Source organism: Mesoplodon mirus (assembly GCF_964341445.2).
Source record: "Mesoplodon mirus genome assembly, chromosome: 9".
NCBI classification, from domain to species: Eukaryota; Metazoa; Chordata; class Mammalia; order Artiodactyla; family Ziphiidae; genus Mesoplodon; species Mesoplodon mirus.
The window spans coordinates 28731692-28752330 of NC_138985.1; the positions used below are offsets into that span (position 1 = coordinate 28731692).

Sequence of the window (20639 nt, forward strand, 5' to 3'; positions counted from 1 at the left end):
ATGACAAAGGGATCAATTCACCAAGAGGATAGAGCAATGATATGTGTGTTTGTGTGTGCATGTACATCTAACAATGGAGCAACTACGTATCCTAAGCACATACAAAGGGAGAAACAGACAACAGTGCAATAATAGTAAGGGACTTTGGTGCCCCACTTAAATGGACAGATCACCCAGACAGAAAACCAATATATAGAACACCCCACCCCCAAAACAGCAGAATACACATTCCCAAGCATACACAAAACATACTCCAACTCAGATCATACATGCAGTCACAAAACAAGTCTTATTTAGCAAATTTAAAAAACTGAAATCATACCAAGTACCTTTTTCTGACCTAGATGGTATGGAACTAGAAATCATTAACAGGAGGAAAACTGGAAAATTCAAAAATGTGTGAAAATTAAACAGCACATCCCTGAACAACCAATGGTTAAAGGAGGAATCAAAAAGAAAATTTTAAAAATCTTGAAACAAATGAAAAAGAAAACACAACATACCAAAATGCATGGGATGCAACAAATGCAGTTTTAAGAGGGAAGTTTATAGCTCTAAATGCCTATATTAAGAAAAAGAAAGATCTCAAATAAACGACCTAAACTTACACCTCAGGAAACTAGAAAGAGAAGATCAAACTAAGCCCAAAGTTAGCAGAAGGGAAGAAATAACAACGACGAGAGCAGTAATAAGTCAAATTGAGACCAGAAAAATAACAGAAAAATCAACAAAAGTAAGAGCTGGTTTTTGGTGAAATAAACAAAATTCAAAATCCTTTAGCCAAAAAAAAAAAAAGAAGACAAACAAAATCAGAAGTGAAAGAGGAGACATTACATCCAATACCACAAATACAAACGATCAGAAGAGACTACTATAAAACAATTGTATGCCAACAAATTGGGATAACCTAGATGTAATGGACAAGTTCCTAGAAACAAAAACCCTACCAAGACTGAATCATGAAAAAAATGAAAATATGAACAGACCAATAGGAGTAAGGAGATTGATTCAGTAATAAAAAAAACTCCTAACAACAGGAATAGCTGGTTTCACTAATAAATTCTACCAAATATTTGAAAAAGAATTAATAACAATCCTTCTTAAACTCTTGGAAACAACTAAAGAGGAGGAAACTCATTTTACCAGGCCAGCATTATCCTGATACCAAAGTCAGATACTGACTACAACAGAAGAAAACTATAAGTAAACATACCTGATGAATATGGATACAAAAATTCTCAGCGAAATACAAGCAAACTCAATTCTATAGCACATCAGAAGGTCACCATGTTCAACTGAAATTTATCCCCAGGATGCAAGAATGGTTCCACATCTGCAAATCAACAAATGTGACTTAACAAAATGAAGGTTAAAAATCATATTATCATCTCAATAGATGCAGAAAAATCATTTGACAAAAATTCCACATCCTTTCATGATAAAGACTCTCAACAAAGAGGGTACAGAAGAAACATACATCAACATAATAAAGGCCAGACAACAGTTAATATCATACTCAATGGTGAAATGCTGAAAGTCTTTCCTGTAAGATCAGGAATAAGACAAGGATGCCCATTCTCACCATTCCTATTCAACACAGTACTGGAAGTGTTAGCCAAAGCAATTAGTCAATAAAAGGCATACAAATCAGAAAGAAGAAAAGTGTCTCTGTTCGCAAATAACATGATCTTATATAGAGAAAATCCTGAAGACTATACCAAAAATCTGTTAAAACTAATCAACAAATTCAGTAAAATTACATGATACAAAATCAACATATAGAAATCGACTGCATTTCTATTCATTTACAATGAAATACTGAAAAATAATGAAAACAATCCCCTTTATAATAATACTGAAAACAATAAATACTTAGAAATATATTTAACCAAGAAGGTGAAAAATCTATATTCTAAAAACTATAAGACACTAATGAAAGAAACTGAAGAAGACACAGATAAATGGAACTATATCCCATGATTATAAATTATATCCCATGATCCCAAGAAATTGAAGAAGACACAAATAAATGGAATTATATCCCATGATAATCAACTGGAAGACAACACTGTTAAAATGACCATACTGGGACTTCCCTGGTAGTCCGGTGGTAAAGAATCTGCCTTCCAATGCAGGGGACACAGGTTCAATCCCTGGTCAGGGAACTAAGAGCCCACACACCACGGGGCAACTAAGCCTGCGCACCACAACTACTGAACCCGCGCACGTCAACAAGAGACCCCATATGCCACAAACTACAGAGCCCACACACTCTGGAGCCTGCACGCCACAACTACAGAACCAGCACGCCACAACTACAGAACCCACACGCCACAACTAGAGAGAAGCCCGAGTGCTGCAACTAGAGAGAAACCCGAGCCAACCGCACGCTGTAACAAAAAGATCCCACATGACTCAACAAAGATCCTGTGTGCCGCAACTAAGACCCGACGCAGCCAAATAAATAAATAAATAAAATGACCATACTACCCCAAAGCCATCTGTTGATTTAATGCAATCCCTATGAAAATTCCAATGGCATTTTTTTACAGAAATAGAAAACAATTCTAAAATCTGTACGGTGTTTGCCAGGGGCTGGGGATTGGGGAAATGAGAAGATATTGGCCAAGAGGTACAAATTTCCAATTATAAGATGAATAAATTCTAGGGATCTAACATACAGCATAGTGACTACAGTCAATACTGTGTTATATATTTGAAAGTTGCTAAGAGAGTAGATCTTAAATGTTCTCACCACACACCCACACACAAATGGTAATTATGTGAGGCGACAGAGGTATTAACTAACCCTACTGTAGCAATCATTTCAAAATACACGTGTTCCAAGTCATCACGTTGTACATCTTTTTTTTATTTTGGAGTATAGTTAACAACGTTGTGCTAGTTTCAGGAGTACAGCAAAGTAATTCAGTTATACATATACACGTACCTATCCTTTTTCAAATTCTTTTCCCATTTAGGTTATTACAGAATATTAAGCAGAGTTCCCTGTGCTATACGGTAAGTCCTTGTTGGTTATCTATTTTAAATATAGCAGTGTGTACATGTCAATCCCAAACTACCTATACCTATACCTAGGTATAGGTATAGGTAGTTATACCTATAGGTATAGGTATAGGTATATACCTATAGGTATATACCTATACCTAGGTATAGGTATTCTATACCTACCCCCCCACCCTTCTCCCCAGTAACCATAAGTTCATTCTCTAACTCTGAGTCCGTTTTATAAATAAGTTCATTTGTATCACTTTTTTTTTTAGATTCCACATATAAGTGATACCATATGATATTTCTCTCTCTCTGTCTGACTTACTTCACTTAATATGATAATCTCCAGGTCCATCCATGTTGCTACAAATGGCATCACGTTGTACATCTTAAACTTACATGTTATACATTGATTATACCTCAAGAAATCTGAGGGGAAAAAAAGACCTTATAAAAGAAACATTAATACAAAATAAATGCCAAATAAAAATCCTTGTAAAAGTTGAAATACTATAAATATTTAGAAGTTATCATTCTAAAAATGAAATTTTTAAATGTACCATGTATTACTTGTCCTGTTCAATAGTCTTTCATAACAAATATTCCAGATGCAGAAAATTTTCATTCATTTGTGTTGACACTGGTCAAATTCAGAGTGTATCAAAAAGCATCCCTCAAGTTGAGTGTTAGGGTACACATTGCTTCATATAAACTCCTTTTTTTTTTTTTTTTTTTTTACGACAAAGTATTTTGTCTGCTTACTCTGGTTTTGGCTTTGCTTTGAAATACTGCTTTTACTATTTCGGCTTTTAGATTAAGTTCTCATTTCATATTGGAGTATTCCACAAAAAATTTCAAACCTTCTTTTCAATTCCTCTGTTATTTCAAAAAAAACAAACAAAAAAAAAAAAACCCACAGTCTATCAGTGAATATGCTGAACTTGAAAACACCAACAAACATTATTGGCTAATATTTATATATACAACATTGAGATCTCATAACAAGGTTAACAGTACTACACAGAATATTATGTTGTAACTGCCAGTTTACAGATTTATTTTGCTCCCAAGTTTGTTATTTCTTGGGACACCACTCATAGGATTTATAATGCATATAAACTTATTTTACTTTTAAGAATACCTGTTAGCAGCAGGTAGAGCATGAAAACATATTTATAAGATGGCAACAACTATGAGTAAGACCAACTGATTAAACCATGATGCTTTTCTCCCAGATGTCTGTCTCAGCTCCCAGACCTTTACTTTCTACTCAGCGTCAGCATGCCCCTTTCTTGCTTTCCACTTGATGCCAGGGGAACTCTCAGAACCAATGGTATCCAATAATATGTTAAGCTTTAATTCTTGGGAAATTTTTAAATCCTTTTTTCTGTTTTCCTGACTTTTTCAATGACTTTCCTCAGGATTTGGGATTCGAATAAACCTAAAATTTCCTGAGAAATTCTAGGAATGCCTTCCTGTAAGGAAATGCTACTTTATCCAGAGATCATCGCTTTGAGCCTTCAGCATCTGTCCCAAGGTGAACAGCATCCATTGGGAGTTACTAATCGGCAATATTCACCCAGTCTTCCTTATTTTATCTCCCTTGTATCGCAATTTCCAGGAATACCTGGCACTACCCAGTTCTTGAGCTTCTTGAGGATTTACAGGGTAAATATGATTAGTTTCAGTTTTTCCTTCTGCCAATTTACGGGTCATGATTCTTGGGGGTCGAGATAAATTTCCATTCACTCTTGCTTGGGCTTTTCAGTTTTTCAAATTGTATTGTTCTTATCTCCTTTCCTAACGTTCTGTCCTTTGGATCTTTACTATAGTTTTAGTGGGGTTTCAATAGGGAGCAAGATCAGAAGTCAATCTACCATCTTAATCCAACAGGAATCTTCATTTTTAACAAGTATCTTAAGTGACTGTGTTGCAGGTAGTCTCAAAACACACTTTCAAACACTAAACTAGAAGACAGTCAGTAGAAAGTGCCCAGAAGAGTGAAAACACTGAGAAATACTTGAAGAAGCTGAGAAGGTTTATCAGGGGGAATATGCTGGGAGCTACAAGAGCTACTTCAACAGCTAAAGACCTAATGTGGGAAGAGAAGTTAGGCTTGTTCTCTATGCCTCCAAGGAAAGCTAGAACCAGTGTGGGAAAACTGCAAACCAGAGATCTGGTACAAGATAGAGAAGGACTTCTTAACAGACAAAACTATCCCAAAAAGGAATGAACTGCCCTGGGAAGCAAGAAACTCAAGAACAGGCTGCACAACTATCACTTATTCGGGATGCCACCATTAGCATCTAAGCCCCAGATGGTGGTGAGGTCCAATTGGTTGCTGAGGCAAGACTCACACACGTGAAAAACAAAGAATGCATAATTAAATGCTAGAAGGATGAAATTACAAAAATTGAGTCATTTTAGACACACTGAGTGAAAGCTCTCAAATACAAAGGATTAGCCACACTTGGAATATAACATGTAATGGCTGCCTGGTCCTAAATTTCCTTTTCTCAGTCAGAATATAATTTTTTTTCCACACAGAATCTGAACTGAGATGTGCATTTATCCCTAGATTTAAGTTGAGGTGTTGAAAAGTGACAAAGCAATGAGTTCCTGATTGCTATGAAAATGTCCCCATGAGCCACGAACTTTAATAAATTACTAAGCCATCATTTCTTTACCTAAAATGCATGTTGGCTTAAAAACAGGCCTCCCTGTTCTATTCTCCTCCTCTCCTCCAATCAAGGAATAAAGAGAGGATGGAGCACAGTGAACAAGGGGACAGTGGCATGATGTGAAGCTGTAGCAGTAAGCAGAGAGGCTAGATCAGGGGGTGGGGCTGGAAGGGAGGATTGGTGTGGATCAAGTTAAATATTTCAGGTTTATTCTAAGTTTAAAGGCATATTATAGAAGAGTTTCAAGCAGGAGTTTGATATGATCCGATTTTATATTTTTTAGAATATCTTTTGTGTGAAAAATAAAGTATTAACACATTTGGGCAGACCAATTAGAAAGCAGTATCCAGGTGAGAGACAAAGGTAGTCTGGACTAGGATGACAGAGGCAGAGATGAAGTAACCAGGTTTGAGGAATTCTACCTAAGAGGTAGAATTAAGAGAACGTTGAGAGGTCTTAAAGATGATCCCAAGTACCTTGCATGAGCATCTGGATTGACCCAGTTCCCAGGGAAGTATATACTGTCAGATGTAAGCTGCTGGAAGTATAAGGAGAAAGGGAATCCCTTTTTGAGTGGATTAGGTTTGAAAACCTGCGAGTCACCTAAGTGTGAATGTCTCACAAGCTCCACTTCATCATTTCTCACTGAGTATCTCCATTAAAGCTTCAAACTCAGGATGCTGGCAATCAAAATCTGTATCTTTCTTCTGCATCTGCTCCATCTGCTAATTAATTAATGCCACCAGTTGTGAGGGATGTTACAGACGGGGTTCCTACCTGTGACAAAGAAGGTTGAAATATAAAACACCTGAGGTCTCACGGATACGACTGATTCTGTGACTCACAGATTAATCCATAACACTGGAGTTATTCTTGCCACAAAGGTTAACCTTAAAGTTAACTCCTACCTCTGCAAACATTTAAAACTATTTGAAAACAAATATGAAAGAATTAAAGGATGATTTTATCCACAGACTGCTTTGCTAGGAATAAGACAGACTTTGTGACTGATCCAAAGAAAACAGATTCTAGAGTTAAATGTTAATTCTTAATTAACTGTCCTGTTTTCCTGAAGTAAAAACTTAATTATTGGTACTTTCCAGCAGATGATCTTTACGTCCTATTATAGCACAACACTGCCACCTTCTGGAAGGAATCACAAGGAAAATGTTTTTATTCCTAATCCAGTTTGTGAGAAAGACTGCAAGTTTCCGAAAGAAAATGAAAAGGGATTATGTTTATTTTATCCTTTTTAGCCCCATCACATTTGGATAAAAATCACTGGCAAAGAGGAAAAAAAGGGACACAACCTTACTGTTTCTCTAAATAAAAAGCACAAAATGACATTTACTTTTTTGGTTTTGGTTACCTGGGTGAGGGAAAGGTGACAGTGAAGAGACAGCACATGGGAGTTTCTGAGGTGAGGTATATACCTTGGTTATAGTTGCCGTCACACAAATCTATACATGTATTAAAATTTACAGAACTAAGGGGCTTCCTGGTGGCACAGTGGTTAAGAATCCACCTGCCAATGCAGGGGACACAGGTTCAAGCCCTGGTCCAGGAAGATCCCACATGCGGCAGAGCAACTAAGACCGTGAGCCACAACTACTGAGCCTGCGCTCTAGAGCCCACGAGCCACAACTACTGAGCCCAGGTGCCACAACTACTGAAGCCCACGCACCTAGAGCCCGTGCTCCGCAACAAGAGAAGCCACCGCAATGAGAACCCTGTGCACCACAACGAAGAGTAGCCCCCACTCGCCGCAACGAAAAGCCTGCGTGCAGCCGCGAAGACCCGACACAGCCAAAAATAAAGTAAAATAAATAAATTTATTAAAAAATAAAAATTCACAGAACTAAACCAAAAAGTGAAACAATTTTACTATATGATAATTTTTTAAAAGACAGATACAGACTAAGAGAATAAAAATAGTGCCATATGCTTATAGAAAGGAGGAAAAATCATAAAGTTAAAATGCAAAAGTATTCACATAAAATTCAACAGTTTTGCCATTTGTAGCCCAAAGGCCTGTGGCCCAAATAAAATTTGAAAGGTCCTAATCTGACGTAAGCATGTTGAAATATTTAAATACGGACCTGGAAGTGTTTCTAAAGGCTACTGACGTACACTAGAAGTAAATCACTTTGTCCCTAGTATCGATAAGTCTGATGAAAGGTAACAAACAATCTATTACCAAAAACTAGGAATTTATATTCACCTTTGTCTGGTAACCTCAAAAAAAAGTCTTACAAAGGCATTTTTATGTGATTGTGTTTTGCCTTACTCAAAGAGCTGAGGCATAAACAGGCCAAGGTGGGTACTCAGCACCTATGTAATCTTGGTATTTGCTGGATGCTAGGGAAATCACATACAAATCTAAGTTATATTCAAGTTCCAAGAGTCTGGAGCATCCAAATCCATTTGGGGACCTTTCCAGTGCATCTGTAGATGCCAAATGCCATAAGGTGCCAAGAGCCCACAAGATGGATGGTCAGGTGAGAGCCCAGATGACAAATGGACCCAAACTGAGAGCGAAAGTCACATTAACATATTTGTTCCTTCCATCTCTCCTGGTAGTACGCTTGCTATTTACCATGGGGTATGGGCCGTAACAGTGATGAGGAAATATTAAACAGGAGTTTATGAAAGATGTTGCAAATGAGGGGAAGGGGAAGAGAGAGGGTCTGGCAGGCATGAGATCTTAGTTTTCTAAGATTTGGTTGAGTCATACTGTTGTCTGTTTACCTACACTTCCCCATTTATCTCAGGGAGGCCAGTTACTGAGAGGGATCCCCGTACCCAAAACAACTTACACTTCCAACATCAGGGGAATCGTTGAAAAAATACTTGTACAGTAATAAAAGAATAACAGTGGCCATTTCCCATCCTTCACCAGTTAATGACATGGATATCTTTGCACCGGCAGAGGTGAACTTGCTTGCCAGAAGCAGCAGTATTCACAGCATACCTGAGTAACTGCCAGAGTATCCAACTAAAGCAGCAGAATGGTAACAGAACAATCCAGAACTTTGCAACAATACAAGTATGCGAACTCACCTCCATCTTACCATCTGCCATGATGAGTAATTTGCCCAAAAAGACTGAATACACAGAGTTAACAAAACAAAACAAAAAAACAGGGGCTTAGATCATAAAGAAGTTTAGGATTTGGGAACCTATACAGATAAACCTGTTACTTAATCTGAATTCTAGTACATAATTTTAAAACTCCAAGATCTCCAAGTCCTAAGACAAAAACCCCTACATCCCTTCAACTAGGAGATGGCTCTTTGAATTTATATTTTTAGAAAAGTAAATGTGGTAATTAATACTTGCCTAAATTACACAGTTTATTTAAATCTCATATTTTATGTGAATGACAAAAAACACTGAAGCATATGAATGGTTCCTCAAAATATTAAACAGAGAATTACCCTATGACCCAGCAATTCCACTTACGGTACACACTCAAAAGAGCTCAAACAGATAACTGGACCAATGTTCATAGAAGCACTATTCATAATAGCCAAAAGATGTAAACAACCCAAATGTCTATGAACTAATGAATGGATAAACGAAATATGATATATGCATACAATGGAATATTATTTACCCTTAAAAAGGAAGAAAATTCTGCAATATGCTACAATATGGATGAACCTTAAAGACATTATGCAAAGTGAAATAAATCAGACACAAAAGGACAAATATTTTATGATTCCAGAGACAAAAGGTAGAATGGTGGTTACAAGGGGCTGGAGAGAGGGGGGAATGGGGAGTTATTATTTAACAGGTATACAGGGTTTCAGTTTAGGAAAATGAAAGTTCTAGAGAGGATGGTGGTGATGGTTGCACAACAACATGAATGTACTTAATGTCACTGAATTGTACACTTAAAATGGTTAGAATGCTAAGTTTCATATTCTGTACATTTTACCACAATTTAAAAAAAAAAAAAAACAAACACTAGAGCAAGAAACAGAGTCCTCCTAACAAATCAGGCCACAGGGAAACAATGAAGCCCTAGATATTGCATGTAAAATAGAAATGCAAATTTTCTAAGGAGCTATGGTATATAGCTCTCCTCAGTTACTCAAAATGTTCAGAGATCCTAAAAATACCTGAATTACTACTATCTTTAAACCAATGAAATGAGAAAAACAAACACCAAAATAACGTTAATAGGATTTTATAAAACTACTGTTCCCAGCATGCCCCAATCAATATAGAACCAGCAGTTACATTCAAGCTCTGCACACATAAAATCTTCAAATAAACTTCTGCTGGCATGTAATAAGTACCTACTATTTGATGACCAACTGTCCAATACAGCTCTCACAAATCTAATGCAGTAGACTAAACATGACGATGAGAACAAGGAAATAACTTCTAGGAGTCCGTCTGAAATAGAAAATTAAATGAACCAACAAAGCTGAAGCAGATTTTAGCATATTTTTCAAGGCAGAGAGATAGGGAGGCACAAGTGTCTGAAACAATGAATGCTCTATAGGCACACCTTGGAGATATTGTGGGTTCGGCTCCAGAACACAACAACAAAGCAAATATTGCAATAAAGTGAGTCACACAAATTTTTTGGTTTCCCAGTGCCTATAAAAGTTATGTTTATACTATACTGCAGTCTATTAAGTGTGCAATAGCATCGTATCTTAAAAAAAGCCAATGTACATAACTTTAAAATACTTCATTGCTAGAAAATGCTAACCACCATGTGAGCTTTCAAACAGTTGTAATCTTCGTGCTGGTGGAGGATCTTGCCTTGGTGTTGGTAGATGCTGAAGGCTGGGGTGGCCATGGCCATTTCTTAAAACAAGACAACAATGAAGTCCACCGCATCGATTCACTCTTCCGTTCCCAAATGATCTCTATAGCATGCAATGCTGTTTGACAGCATTTTACCCACAGTAGAACTTCTTTCGAAATTGGAGTCAATCCTCTCAAACTCTGCCACAGATTTATCAACTAAGTCTATGTAATATTCTAAATCTTTTGTTATCATTTCAACAATCTTCACAGCATCTTCCCCAGGAGTAGATTCCATCTCAAGAAACCACTTTCTGTGCTCATCCATAAGAAGCAACTCCTCATCCATTAAAGTTTTATCATGAGATCACAGCAGTTCACTCACATCTTTAGGCTTCTAATTCTAGCTCTCTTGCTCTTCCCACCACATCTGTAGTTATATCCTCCACTGAAGTCTTGAACCCCTCAAAGTTATCCATGAGGTTTGGAATCAACTTCTTCCAAATTCCTGTTAATATTTTTACCTCTTCCTGTAAATCATGAATGTTCTTAATGGCAAGTAGAATGGTGAATCCTTTCCAGAAGGTTTTCAATTGACTTCACCCAGATCCATCAGAGGAATCACTATCTCTGGCAGCTCTACCCTTACAAAATGTATTTCTTAAATAGTAAGACTTGAGAGTCGAAATTACCCCTTGATCCATATGCTGCAGAATAGTTGTGTTAAAAGGCATGAAAACCACATTAATCTCATCGTACATCTCCATCAGAGCTCTTGGGTGACCAGGTGCATTGTCAATGAGCCGCAGTACTTTGAAAGGAATCTTTTATTCTGAGCAGTAGGTCTCAACAGGGGGCTTAAAACAGCCAGTAAAGCATATTGTAAACAGATGTGATGTCATCCAGGCTTTAAAGAGCACATTTAAAGAGCACAGGCAGAGTAGATTTAGCAAAATTCTTAAGGGCCCTAGGATTTTTGGAATGGTAAATGAGCACTGGCTTTAACTGAAAGTCACCAGCTGCATTAGCCCCTAACAGAGTCAGCCTGTCCTTTGAGGCCAAGCATTGACTTCTAACTATAAAAGTCCTTGATGGCATCTTCTTCCCAGATAAGGCTGTTTCATCTACGTTAAAAATCCACTGTTTAGTGTACCTACCTTCATTAATTATCTTAGCTAGATTTTCTGGATAACTTGCTGCAGCTTCTACATCAGCACTTGTTGCTTCAACTTGCACTTTTGTTATGGAGACGGCTTCTTTCCTTAAACCTCATGAACCAACCTCTGCTGGCCTCAAACTTATCTTCTGCAGCTTCCTCACCTCTCTCAGCCTTCACAGAATTGAGCAGAGTTAGGGCCTTGCTCTGAATTTAGGCTTTGGTTTGAGAGAGTGCTGTGGTGATTAGATCTTCTATCCAGACCACTAAAACTTTCTCCATATCAGCAATAAGGCTGTTTCGCTTTCTTATCATTTGTGTGTTCACCAGAGTAACACTTTTCATCTCCTTCAAGAACTTCTTTGCATTCACAACTTGGCTAACTGTTATGTGCAAGAAGCCTAGCTTTCAGCCTATCTAGGCTTTTGACACGCCTTCCTCACCAGCTTGTCATTTCTAGCTTTTGACTTAAAGTGAGAGAAGTGCAATACCTGATTTCACTTGAACACTTAAAGGCCAATGCAGGGTTGTTAATTAGCCTAATTTCAATATTGTCGTGTCTCAGGGAATAGGGAAGCCCAAGGAGAGAGAGAAACGGGGTAACGGTCAATTGGTGGAGCAGTCAGAACACACATAACATTTCTCATTTAAGTTCAGTGTCTTATATGGGCACGGTTCACGGCACCCCAAAACAACTACAATGGTAACATCAAGGACCACTGATGACAGATCACCATAACAAATATAATAATAATGAAAAAGTTTGAAATATTGTGAGAATGACCGCAATGTGACACAGAAACACAAAGTGAGCAAACGCTGTTGGAAAAATGGCACCAATAGACTTGCTTGATGCACGTTTGCCAGGGACCTTCACAGTAACTGCGAAGCACAATAAAATAAGACCTGCCTGTAACGTTAAATATAGTACCATGGACTCAGATGTCACACTAACCAGGGAACTGCTGTGTCGGTTTCTGTAACTCCCATCATTTAAGAATAGCATCCCAAACTACATCAGTACCCCAGAAGCCTTTTAAAGGAAAAGACTGACAGTCTTTGACTATACAAAAATGTAAAGCTTTAGCATAGTAAAAGATACAAAAACAAAGTTTACAAGCAAATAGACTGAAAATATCTGCCCCATATCTAACAGTCAGTAGGTTAATATCTCTAAACAAAGAACTCCTACAAATCAATACGGAAAAGACAAAACTCAGTAGGGAATGGGAAAATTATATAAACTGTTTCCACTTGCTTCATTTTTCAAATCTTAAAATGCTGCTCACAGGTTCTTCCCATCATCTTTCCTGGGCCCAGTATTTCACACATAGTAATTCACTCTAAATTACTCCACAGATCTATAACATGGTCTCTAGGAAGAGTAAAAATTAACCTCATGTGTTTTCCATTTACAGGAACTATAGCATAAACCACATGACTGTCATATATCTGATAAGGGACTTGGACCTAGAATATATAAAGAACTCTTACAACTCAAAGACAAAAAGCAAATAGCCTAATTTTTAAATGGGCAAAGGATAGGCATAGATATTTCTCCAAAGAAGATATACAAATGGCCAATAGCACAGGAAAAGATGCTCAACCGTCATTAGCCATCAGGGAACTACAAATCAAAACCACAATGAGTTACCACTTCACACCCACTAGGATGGCTAGAATTAAAAAAAAAAAAAAAAAGAAAGCAGATAATGACAAGTGTTGACAAGGATGGGAAGAAATCAGAACCTTCATACACCGCTTACAGGAATATAAGATGGTGCAGCTGCTTTAAAAAAGTCTGGCATTTCCACAAAATGTTAAACGTAGAATTACCATACAACCCAGCAATTCTACTCTTGGGTATATACCCAAGAGAAATGAAATCATGACGTTCACACAAAAACTTGCATATGAATGTTCACAGCAACATTATTTGTAAGAGCCAAAACAACCCAAATGTCCATCAACTGACCAATGGATAAATAAATTGTGGTATAGCCATACAATGAAATATTATCTAGCAATAAAAAGGAATGAAGTGCTGATACATGCTACAACATGGATGAACATGAATGTTAAGTGAAAGACAATCAAAAAAGGTCACATACTTTATGATTTCATTTATATGAATTGTCCAGAATAGCCAAATATATATTCAGTAGATTAATAGTTCGTTAGGTTTACGAGTGGGGTGGGGTAAGGAGGAAATCAGGAGAGCCTGCTAATGGGTACAGGGCTTCTTTTGGAAGTGATGAAAATGTTTTTAAATTGATTGGGGTGTTGGCTGCACAACTTTGTGAATGCACTAAAAATTTATGTGTATTTTATAATTCTATGGTATGTGAACTACATCTCAGTCAAGCTGTTATTTTTCAAAAGGACTATAGATAGGGCTGGGGTTTTTTTCCGCATTATATCCCCAGCTCCTAAAACAGTGCCCGCAATATCAGGAATTCAATAAATCTTGACTGAGTGGAAAAAATAAATTGCCAAATGTGGGTAAACCATTATAAAACTCTGTCATAGCCAAAGAGATGAAACTACTGCAGGTTGGCATGACAGGGGATATACAGTGTGTATGTGTGCTTCCATGAAAGGAGATGAGACTGAAAAACTCAGCAGAATCAAGACCTTGAAGGGTCTTGAAGGCAGCCTAAGGAATTTGTATTATCCTGAAACAATGGGAAGACCAGTAAGATTTTAAGCAGAGGATTAACACGGTCAGATCTGTGTTTTAAATGTGTAAAGCCTAGGTAGAGAATTGCTAATTCTATCCAAAGGTGAAGTAGAGAAATACCCCTCAGGTGAGAGTAAGGAGGAATTAGGGGAAGAGACCAGGAAAAGCAAGAAGCAAAATATATTTATGGATTTTTTAAACTACACACAGCTACCAAGCGCTCGTGCTCTCTCCCCCTCTCCCTCTCACACACACACACAGGCACAGACTGACTGACAATCATACACACACTTACACAAACACGTGAAAATCATTTACACTGAAAATCACTTCTATCGTCAGCCCCTGTATGGAGCTCAAATGTGACGAGACAAAAACTATGAAGACCACCGAGCCAGAAAATTCCTTTCTACAATCATCTGGGCAAGGTCCTCCTCGGACTGTTGTAACTTGGGACCACCGACAAAATGCCCAGTTCCACCTCTTCGACAGGACCCCACCTCTTCACAAATGTGCTCCTGGAAACGCTCAGCAAGGGCCACAGGGCTAGGCCGCCGTTAGCTACAAAGGGGGGCGGGGGAGGAGAACCCTGTAGCATCCCGAGGCGCTGACCCCACCACGGGCCCCCAGGCGCCAACCACGCTGTTGCGGGAGGTGGCGACCCGGCGACGACAGCAAGGTGGCCCCTGAAGGGCTCCCCCTGCAGCAGTCCACCCGGCGTGCAAACGCGGCCTTCAGGACTACGGGAACAAAAGCTTCTGGGGTGAGAGGAACCCGACTCTGTCTCCCGCGGGGACGCTTACCTGTCCGGCGTAGAAGTACCGAGCCTCGGCAAGCGTGAGGACTCCTTCCGGACGTGGGGCGTGGGGAGTGGGTGGGGTAAAAGCCGGCGGGTGGACACGCTCCTCGAGGAGCAGTCGAGACTTCCGGCGTAGCCTCCTCGCGCGGCTAGAGAGTCGGGACGCGAGTGTAGCTGGAGGAGTGCTGATCCCCCCAGGGCCGGGTCCAGCGCTGAAATTGATTTAGCGGCCAGGCTTCTCGGAAGCTCGTACGCCAGCCGGGAGGGGGTTTGTCTCCTCAAATCTCCGTTTTTTGTTTTCTGCGCCCCGTTAGCCTGCAACATACATTCAGTCCAGCAGCGGTTACCGAGGAAATTTAAACCGCTGTTTCGTGTTGTCCCTCGCAGGGATCTGGTGCTTTGGTTCACCTCCAAGTATGCGAAACCCCGGGCCATATGAGCCCGGCTCTGGCACTAAAGTCCATCTTGCCCTATTCGGCTGAGCAATTTGGCAATACTCATTTTTTTATTCATTAAATATTTATTAAATTATTACTGTGCTCCAGGTAATGCATTGCTAAGAAAAAAACTGTAATATTCTCTGTTCGCATGGATTTTACTAGTAAAATGGATTAATAGTAGTATTTCCCTAATAGATTTGTCCTGAGGATGTAAAGCGCTCAGAATAGTCTGGCACTTTGTAAGTGCTCAATAAATGCTAGTTATTGTTTTCATCTTGGTCATTCTGGTGCTATCGTCACTAGTAATAACGTCATCCTTTACTTTTTCAATGTCAAGCTTGGAGTGTTACCTACGACCCAGGCCCTTAGACTCTTTAATCAGTAGAAATTGGTAGAGGCCAGAGGAGAATTCTAGGCAAGGCTTTGTGGGGCTCCTGCTGCAGCAGGAAGGAGTGAAAACAAGAAACAGGTGCAGCGGAGTGAGATGCTTGGGTCTTTTTTTTTTTTTTTTTTTTTTTTTTTGCGGTACGCGGGCCTCACGGCTGTGGCCTCTCCCGTTGCGGAGCACAGGCTCCGGACACGCAGGCTCAGCGGCCATGGCTCATGGGCCCAGCCACTCTGCGGCATGTGGGATCCTCCCGGACCGGGGCATGAACCCATGTCCCCTGCATCGGCAGGCGGATTCCCAACCACTGTGCCACCAGGGAAGCCCTGCTTGGGTCTTTAAATGGGGTAACAAGGAGGGCAGGTCCATGGGCTGGACAGGAGGCATAGTTTAGGTGGTCTGCCCACCCCTTTGGTGGTGCTGTGTGCAGGGATCATGGGCAGTACCCTTCTTTTGCTCACAGCACCTCAGAAGTGGCAGTTGGTTTGTGGACTTTTTGTATCTTATTGTTCATAATTGCCCCAACTGCACATGTGTGCAGTTATTTTTAGTCCCTTATAGTTTCTTTGTATTCTGTTCCTCCAGAAAATGAGACCAAGCACTCCAGTAAAGGGTCCCAGGTTCCAGCCTATCTCACAAGTACCTTTCCTCCACAAATCAATGAGTCTCACAATTGGTGGGTCACCTAAATTTGATGTGTTCCATAACCAGACTAACCAAGTTTAGTCCAAGGCAGTGGTCTTCAAATTCTTGATCACACATCTGCATTAGAAAACTAGATTATATACATGTACTATCTATGGTATTGATATGATATTGATTCATGCTTACAAGAAAGTTTCCAACACGTTCTCCTCTTGACATGGAAACTTCTAGCCCAACACTGACACTGGCAGCCATTTGGCAGCCCCAAGGGAATAAAGCTGATGCTGAGGACCAATGCATGAAGTGATGGATTATCATTCCAAACCTGGAACTCACTCTCTTTCTGAACTTCTTGTAGGGATATCTAATACATTTTCTTATTGTTTTCTGATAGATAGTATGATGATTAAATAAGTTAAAATAGAGGTGGTAATATTAGTGCTCAAAATGTTAGTTATTACTATGATGCCTTATTGTTTGGAGTTGATTCTTTTAGATTTTCTAGGATTGCAATCATATCATTGAAATGGTTACAGTTTTACCTCGTCCTTTCCAAATTGTCTACCTCTAATTTCTCATATCTAATTGCATTAGCTAGTATTTCTGGTAAAAATATTTAATAATAGTGAAGACAGTGAGCTTCCTTGTCTTATTCCTACCTTTAATGGGATATTGCTAGAATTTTCCCACTAAGCATGTAGCTAGTTGTGGGGACTGAGGTACATATCACTTAGCATGTTAAGGAAGTATCCAGCTATTGAAAGAAAACAGGGAAAATTTTGACACAGATACTTTGAGAAAACAATTGAGCAGTCCATTACATCTTGTCATAAAAGTAAGTGCAAACTAGACATTATTTACCACAAAGACACTAATAAAATTAGCATTAGCTAGGTTGGAATGAATGTCCTTTCTTACCTATCTTACATACTATCATCATGAAATTGAGCCCTGACTAGTTTGTTTATAAGAAATTCCATTGTAATTCCCTCAGTTTTAAACCTGGAAAAGTTCTTTGCAATCTCTAACAAAATGTCACCTTTAATCCAAAGTCTATGCTTGCTCTATATGTTTTGTATGGGAAATCGCATGGATCTACTATAGTTTTGTTATAAAGTTGTATCAGTTCAAATATGCTGGTTGTTGAAATAGGGACGTTTTATAATGATAAAGAGGTTAGATCATCAAGAAGATATAATAATCCTAAACTTCTATGTAACTTATAGCGGAGGTTTGATATATATGAAACAAAAACTGAAAGAAGAATTAGAAAAATCAACAATTACAGTGGGTGATTATAACGTTCATCTCTCAGCAATCAATAGCACTAGATTAAAACCTCAGTAAATATACAGAAGACTGGAACAACATTATCAAACAACTTGACCTACTGATGTTTATAAAACACTTCACAAAAACCAAAATATACTTTTATAAGTGTACAGAATACTCATTATTATGCTGGTTCATAAAACAAGTTTCAATAAATTTAAATAGATTGAAATCATGCACAGTACGTCATCTAACCATAATATAATTAAATTAGAAATCAGTAGCAGAAAGCTATTTGGGAAAACTCCAAGTATTTTGAAATTAAACAACATTTCTGAATAACCCCTGGGTCAAAGAAGAAATCACGAGGGAAACTGAAAAATATTTTGAACTGAATAAATATTTAAAAACATATCAAAAGGTATGGAATGCAGTTAAAGCAGTGCTTAGAGGGAAAAATTATAACTTTGCATGTTTATATTAGGAAAGAAGGAAAGTCTAAATTAAATTATTTAAGCTTCCACTTTAAGAAATCAGGGAAAAACAAAAATAAAGAAAGGGAAATAAAGACAATTTTGGAAATCGACTGAATATAAAAGCTGATTCTTTTAAAAGTTTAGTAAAATTGGTGAACCTCTAGCTTAACTGAGCAACCAAAAAGAAGGTGGGAGGGCTTCCCTGGTGGCGCAGTGGTTGAGAGTCTGCCTGCCGATGCAGGGGACACAGGTTCGTGCCCCGATCTGGGAAGATCCCACATGCCGCGGAGCAGCTGGGCCCGTGAGCCATGGCCGCTGAGCCTGTGCGTATGGAGCCTGTGCTCCGCAGTGGGAGAGGCCACAACAGTGAGAGGCCCGCATACCGTAAAAAAAAAAAAAAAAAAGAAGGTGGGAGAGACGCAAATTACCAACAGCAGGAATGAGAGAAATCAGTACAGGTCCTATAGACATTAGTAGGAAAAATAACAGGTGCTGCTTCCAATAATAGTTGAGTACTTCCCATGGAACCAAGGCAAAAACTGCAAACTATGAACCAAATAGAAAAAAATAAGCCCCTAAAGATACAGGAGAACACCAAAAAAGGCATATACTGTAAAGGAGTCAATACTTGTGAGAAAGAAATGGGACTCAGTGAGTTTTCCATTTTTATGGATTTTCACTTGAGGACAGGCCCCAGTTGTCACCCTCAGTCTTACTGGCTTGAAAAACCAGAAGACAGAGTATGGGACAACTACAACAGCTGGAAAGTAGGAAGACATCCATAAAGGAAATCCCAAGAAGGAGAGGAGTCAGGTAGAAGACCAAATTCTGTGTATAAACTGCCCATATTTCCAGCTGACACCTGAAACACATGTGTGGAGCAAATTTTTGAGCTATCTAAGCCTCAAAAACTGAATACAGACATCAACTGAAGTCTGGTAAGAATGACAGAACTGAAAAGAGAAGTAGACAAATCCACAATAACAGTTGGAGCTTTCAACATTCTTCTCTTAGCAATTTAAGTTCTAGATTAAAATTTAGTAAAGACATAGGATATCTGAATAGCATTATCAACCACCTTGACCTTATTGATATCTCATAGAACACTGCACTCTTTAGAATATACATTCTTTTTAAATGTACATGATTTGTTCACCAAGATAAACCATATGCTAGTCTATGAAACCAGTCCCAATAAATTTTAAAAGACTGTCATCAGGCATTATATTTTCTAACAATAGTGGAATTAAATTAGAAATAAATAACAGAAAAATATCTGGAAAATCCCGAAATAGTTGGAGATATTTAGGGGGCAATTAGAGCTTTAAATAGTACTTGCTTTAAAAGAGAAGAAAGGTGAAAATCACAATCTGAGTTTCGACCTTAAGAAGCTAGAAAAACTGGTCAGCATCATGGCATTATGAGATGCTCCCTTTGCCTCTCCCCATCAATCTACAACCAGTAAAACATCGATAACTCAACAAAGGTGCCTCTACCGAACACATCAGGATGCCAGAGAATTCCACACATCTGTACACCTAAAGGTGGGTGGATGGGACAAACGGAAGTGGTGGAACCAGGGAAACAGAAAGGGTGATGTCTGTGACCCCAGACCCCCGGCTGCAAAGGTCGGACCTGCAGCCCCAGAGAATCCAGTTGCATTGGGGGTAGTGCTCACGACACTGGTCTCCCAGCTGCAGCGGTGACTTCAGCCACAGGGAACCAGAGAGCAGCGACAGCAGGGCCTGCAACCCTGTCCCTCCAGCCATGGAGGTGCCTGTAACTCAGGCCCCCCACCTGCAGTGGCTGTGCCCACAAACCCAACCACCCAGATCATGGTAGAGGCACCTGTGACCCTGGTTCCTCCCGCACCCTCCACCTCCCCTCACAGCAGCAGGAGACCCCAGATGCAGCAGAGGCACCGCCATCTTGGTGCCCCAAGCAGCTTTGCCAGTGACACTAGCAGCAAAGGCACCAATGACCCCAGAGGCACAAGCGACCACAATGAGAGCACCAAGCAACAGCTCTGAGAGTGCTCGTAGAGGGTGGAAAGTGCTGATTCTCAAGCAGGCAGCTCAGGTAAGAGAAACCAAAAACTTGTGCTATAGCACCACCTACTGGGAAACAAAAGAAAGGCCCCTAATGACTAACCTGTTGAATCATTAGGGTCACGTAAAACAAACTGGCTGAGGAACAGCTCATCAAGCATCATGAAAAACCACGGTAACATGGAATATTGTGAGCTAACTCATAGAGACTTCAAAATAGCTGTCATGAAGAAACTCAAGCTACAAGAAAACTCAGAAAGGCAGTTCAATGAACTCAGGAA

The 20639-nt window shown here is 39.3% G+C and overlaps 1 protein-coding gene across 1 annotated transcript in view; it reads right to left on the bottom strand.

The window, feature by feature from the left end:
• COA1 (cytochrome c oxidase assembly factor 1) overlaps positions 1–15178 on the bottom strand; it is a gene marked incomplete at its 3' end in the record, with an annotated part of 90539 nt that extends 75361 nt beyond the window's left edge. The window contains 1 exon segment of the mRNA XM_082631720.1: positions 15097–15178.
• Positions 15179–20639: the final 5461 nt, after the last annotated feature.